At 55.4% G+C, this 5,656-nt stretch overlaps 1 protein-coding gene across 2 annotated transcripts in view; it reads left to right on the top strand.

The window, feature by feature from the left end:
- The first annotated feature begins 301 nt into the window (after positions 1–301).
- CLN8 (CLN8 transmembrane ER and ERGIC protein) overlaps positions 302–5,656 on the top strand; it is a 24,570-nt gene continuing 19,215 nt past the window's right edge. Inside the window, exon 1 of one of the 2 annotated variants that reach the window (XM_029933305.1) lies at positions 302–366. The gene's annotated coding sequence lies outside the window, so the exon portion shown is untranslated. Of the gene's footprint in view, positions 367–5,519; positions 5,609–5,656 lie in introns of those variants that run through there. The other variant, XM_029933295.1, reaches the window with a different exon arrangement.

Raw genomic sequence — 5,656 nt, 5'->3', positions numbered from 1 at the left:
AATCGAGCTCCGTCCATGGCCTTGGTGGAGACACGTGACGCCTGGTCTGCAGGGCCATGGCCCAGCACTGCATTGACGTGGCGGGGTCGCTGGCTCAGGTCAGCGGTTTGCATGGCCAGTCTGACTGGCGGCCCCCGACGGTCAGGTTTGCCGAGGCCTCAGGTGTGAGCACGGGGCCCTGCAACCGCCGCCCGCAGGGGTGAGGATGGGCGTCCCCAGCCCGTGGGTGTCCTGCAGACCTGGTGTTCCATCCTCTGCATGTGCAGTGACTCAGACCTGTGATTGTCACAGCCAGAGGAGGCTGCCCGCCGGCCAGCCCCGGAGAAGACCGGAGGTCCCCTGGTTCTTGGGAACTTGCTAACGGAGGTGAGTGGAGAGCCCAGGACCGGCTCCTTCACAAGGGCTTTGACTGAGTTTGGGGGGGGGGTGAGGGGGGGAGGGTGGTGAAGGAGAACTGTGGGATTGTTCCCCAATTCCTGCTGGGAGGTTCTGGTGGCCCCTGCCTCTCCTTTTAAACACGCACCTGCCGGGGGGAGATGGGGGGAGCGGAAAGAACACTCAGGTCAGTTCTCAGTACCCTGCAGTTTCTCAAACCAGCCAACCTGCTGCTCCCTCCGTGGACTTGCCCACCGCGTCACATTCCACCTGACCTCTTTTTTTTTAATGTTTTTAATTTCTTTTTGAGGGACAGAGAGAGACAGCGTGAGCAGGGGAGGGTCAGAGAGAGAGAGAGACACAGAGTCTGAAGCAGGCTCCAGGCTCTGAGCTTGTTGGGGCTCGAACCCATGAACCGTGAGGTCATGACCTGAGCTGAAGTCCAACGCTCAACCAACTGAGCCACCCAGGCCCCCTCCACCTGACCTCTCAAACACACTGGACTTCATTTCCTTTCCTATGCCTAGATATTTGATTTATATATCGCATTGTATTTTGTGCTGGGGTCGGGGGTGGGGGCGACTTTTGAGCCTGTAATTCTGCTCCTAAACTAGTGCCTGAGGTACAACAAAAAATTCCAAGGGCTCCTGTGTCTGCGGATGTGAGTTAAGCTTTCCTCAGGCTGCACCCAACCTTCAGGCCACGGAGCACCTTCTGATCTCGTTATAGGGGATGGGCCTGGACACCTCTGCTCCAGGAGGGGAAGCCTCACCGAGCACGCCCAGCCCCTCGGCCTCCTCTGAGTTTGTCATCTCGGCCTCCGCATTACTGACTTCCTCTGTTGTGGGCGCTCTTCTGCGTCTCTGGGTGTGGCAGCCTCTGGCCCCTAAGGGCCTCAGCCCCTCCCCCACCAGTTGTGAAGGCCCAAGTGTCCCTATTGCCCCATGTGCCCCCAAGGTCCCCCAGCCCAGGCTCTGCTTGGGCAGCCCCCGTCCCCCAGACAGACGAGCTCCGTAGCCCGTGAACAAACACACGCCTCTCAAGGCGTTGTTTTACAGCCTGGTGGTTTTGGTCTTGTGTTTGGCCAGCTGAGAGTCAGGCTCTTTCTGTGCCAAGATCATCATAGCCCTTGGCTTCCAGGTCATTCCTCACACAGAGCCCCGCCCTGGGTCAGGTGACACTCCTGCAGCGGGAGCCTGCTGCTCCCTGAGACGAGACAGATTCCAGCCTTTTGTGTTTGTGGCTCTGAGAGGTCACGCAAGCCTTCCCAGGTCACAGCACCAGCGCAGGTAAAGGGACCCCAGTTCAGGCCTGAGTCATCAAACTGCAGTTTGTGGTTTGAACATACCCTTTTCACAAAAGCGATGGTGCTGTGAAGGCCCACACAGGCAGGAGGGGCTCCAAGAGAACGCCTTCTTCTTTGGCGTTTGTTCTTTCTAAGCAGCTATCATCTGGCCATAATTGTGAAGACAATCTACCGTGCCGCTTGGTGAAGAATACCAACTGAATATTATTCAGGAAGCTTCCACCAGCGATTTGGTGACCCCGCGGTGGGCTCTGCAGTAAGGGAGGGACGGCATGCAAGTCTGAACACCACACGGAAAAGTAGGGGTGATAGCTGAGGGCGGGTGCGTGCTGGGGTGCCAGTGGATGGAAACGTCACGGCTGGGGCGCTCTTGCTGGACCGGCCCAGTGGCATTGCTGCCAAAGCAGGCTGAGGCAACAGCATCAAGGGTGGGGATTTTGCCACAACTGGTCTGAGTGTGCAAGGGCAGAGCCCAAGGTCAGGGCCTTGAGGGGAAGAGGAGCCCCAGGTCAGGTAGCGTGTCCGTCACAGAAGGGCCGAGAACCTCTTCATTGGCAGTGCAGGTGTCCAGAGAATCCCGGGTTCGTTTCTGATCTGTGGTCTGCAGATCATGAACTGGGGTCTAACATTTTTTTTAATGTTTATTTTTGAAGGAGAAAGAGAACATGAGCAGGGGAGGGACAGAGAGAGAGACACACATACACAGAATCTGAAGCAGGCTCCAGGCTCCCAGCTGTTTGCACAGAGCCTGACGCGGGGCCCCTACTCAAACCATGAGAGCATGACCTGAGCTGAAGCTGGTTGTCTAACTGACTGAGCCACCCAGGCACCTCTGCTTTGGATTCTGTGTCTCCCTCTCTCTCTCTCCCGCTTGTACTCTGTCTCTGTCTCAAAATAAATAAACATAAAATATTTTTTTAAAAGGAAAGAAGAAATCTCACTGTACTCCCCCCAGTTAATTAATGTCTTTTAAAAAAATCTGTCTTGTTCTTAATTAAGCAAACAATGAGCTTACATGATCAGAAAGGAAAGAAAATATCAAAACTGTCCCACCCACCTCCTCTAAAAACTCCATTTCAATTGCCTCCAAATATCTCATGGCCTCAAATTTCAAAACTCAGCGTCATGTTTCAGCAGCTGAGGGGAGGGGACAAGTTCTTTGACCTTACCACGCTGTGCCCTGGCTTACTCCCCCAGGAGACAGGCAGATGTGCCTACAAGCGTGTACCTGGCCAACCAAATGGTTCTGAATGAACCATTTCTGGAAAGCTCCTGCCAGGCTGCGTCACACACAGTGGATGTGTTGTGGCATCTGCCAGAGGGAGGGGCCAGTGACCTGCTTGGACCCACAGGGGCGTCACCAGGAGGACAGTCCCTTGGGTCCCCTGGGAGCAGAAATAAGGCTGCAGCACCTTCCATCTCCTGAGTCGTACGGGGTTATTTATTACCGGTTGTCTCTGGATTGTTTTTCAAATGATCGATCTTATCACGATATCTCAAAGAGGACAGAGTGCAAAGACACAATCCTGAACATTCAAATTCTAGCTAAGGCAGTTTCTGGCTATGAGACTGGGCAAGTTGTCACTTGGTATTTCCGAGCCTCCGTTCCTTAATTATAAGGTGGCACTGAGGGTGAGGAGAAGGGAGGTGCCCCACAAGGCCAGCACACAGCACTATAGCTACATTAAAAAAACTTTTTTTAATGTTTATTTATTTTTGAGAAAGAGAGAGAGAAGGACAAAGCACAAGCAGGGGAAGGGCAGAGAAAGAGGGAGATATAGAATCCGAAGCAGGCTCCAGGCTCCAAGCTGTCAGCACAGAGCCTGATGCAGGGCTTGAACTCACGAACCGTGAGATCATGACCTGAGCCAAAGTCAGGGCTTAACTGACTGAGCCACCCAGGCACCCCCATAGCTACATTTTTATGTGACACTCAGGACTCGGGATTTCACCGAAAGCAAGGTGGCACACATCAGAAAAAGCACTGAACTTGAAAACCTGAATGGGAATGGAACCCTTCTTCCTAATGTGCTGAAGGTATAGGGTGATTTTCTGATACTTTATTTTCAAAGAACATTTACAGTAAATGTCTTATTTTATCCCCACATTGGCCCCTGAGGTATCTGGGCAGTGGTTACCATCAACACATCTCAGGGAAGAGAAAATAACAAAACAAAACCGTGTGATTCAAGGTCTGTCATATTGTTTTCAGTTCAATGAGGTTTTTAAGGGCATCTCATGTAGGAGCCTGGGATGGGTAGGCATGTGGGTGCAGATTCAAGGGCTTTTCACAAGTCAGCAGACACTCACCGGTCACTGAGGACATTCTAGGCACCTCCGTAAGAGCTGGGGATACAAGAGGGAGCAGAGGGGCGTCTGGGTGACTCAGTTAAGTGTCTGACTCTTGATATCAGCTCAGGTCATGATCTCAGGGCTCATGAGATCCAGCCCCACATCGGGCTCCATGCTGACAGCACAAAGCTTGCTTGGGAGTCTCCCTCCCTCTGCCCCTCCTTGCTCGCTCTCTCTCTCTCTCTCAAAATAAACAAACAATTAAAAAAAAAAAAAGAGGGAGCAGGACCAGGGCCCTCTTCATGCAGGACACATTTTAGTCGGAAGACACAGAAAACAATAAATAACTAAAATAAACACATAAAAGTACAAATGTCCCATGGTGGTAGACATGGTTAAGGAAGAAAGGGCGTCAGGGGGATATTTAGGGGCAAGGGCCCTACTGTGTGCTGACCTAGAGCTGGGCTAGGAAAAGTCAGCACCCCCAGAGACCTCAGAGCCCCCAGCCGGGTGCCACTCCCACATTTCCCAGCAGGCACAACGAGGGTTAAAAGGATGCCTGACAACTTCTCCCAGCCGGTGGTCCGGGAAGCAGGTGGGCCTGACTCCAAAGCCAGGGGTGTGTGCAACAGGGGGCGCTGGCCATCTTCACTCAAAAACAAAACCTCCAGTTCTAAGCCCTGGGCTCTGTCATCTGTAGGCTTGTCCCTGAACTACGGGAGATGCTGGGGACTCCGGCAAGTCCAGCAAACCTCGCCTTTTCCACAGAAGGCTTCCGCTCCTGAGCCTTCCTTACCTGAGGAGGAAAGGAATTCCCCGGGGGGATGGCATTAACCCTGTGACCCCAAGCTGTCCTTTCCAGGTAGTTCACAAAACCACACGCAGAGGCGTGACAATCAGGGACAGCACGCCCAGTGGGGCGGTCTTCCGACTTTGCAGACCAGACACCAGGGTTGAGACAAGTCCTACATTTGCCGAAGACCACGGGGGTTTGGGAAGTGAAACTGCATCAGAATGTTCCCCATTTCCAAGCCTGCCTTATTTTTACAGACTGACTGCTGAGTCACCACTGTGTGGGGTGGGGGTGGGGCCTCCAGCTGCGACCCAGCTGTGAGCTGCATCCCTGGCTTCTGGGGTGCTGGGCGTCTCCATGGGGACTCGGTGGGGTCCCGGTGGGGGTTCTGTGGGGTATCTGTGGGATCCCTTGGGGGTGTCGGCAGGCTCATCTCCGCGGTGCCGGATCCACGTGAGCCCGGGTCCTGACGTGGGCGGTGGGCACAGAGACCCCTGGGACCGTGGGACAAGCTCAGCCGCGCCCCTTCCTCGGACAGCCGCGGCTCTCTAGGGGTCAGCCTGGGGCGCAACGAGGGCGTCGGGCATCTGCGCACAACCGAGAGGACGGGGGAGGCGGGGCAGGGGCTGCAAGTTGGGGTCCGGGCCGCGCCCCCGTCTCCCCTGCGCCCATGGTTCCGTCCGGTCCACGCTAGGCACCGCCCCGCGCCCGTGGTTCCGTCCGTTCCGCGCTAGGCCCCGCCCCCGCGCCCGTGGTTCCCTGCGGCCCCGCGCTAGGGCCCGCCCAGCGGACCTGCGCATGCGCAGCCGTGATTGCGGCGGGGTCGTGACGGCGGCGGTGCGGTGAGTGCCGGGTTGGGTGGGCGGTGCGCGGCGAGCTGGTGGGCGAGC

The sequence above is a fragment of the Suricata suricatta genome, chromosome 1 (genome assembly GCF_006229205.1).
Source record: "Suricata suricatta isolate VVHF042 chromosome 1, meerkat_22Aug2017_6uvM2_HiC, whole genome shotgun sequence".
Classification (NCBI taxonomy): Eukaryota; Metazoa; Chordata; class Mammalia; order Carnivora; family Herpestidae; genus Suricata; species Suricata suricatta.
The sequence above is the reverse complement of the archived record's forward strand: the minus strand, read 5'-3'. Positions and strand labels throughout refer to the sequence as shown.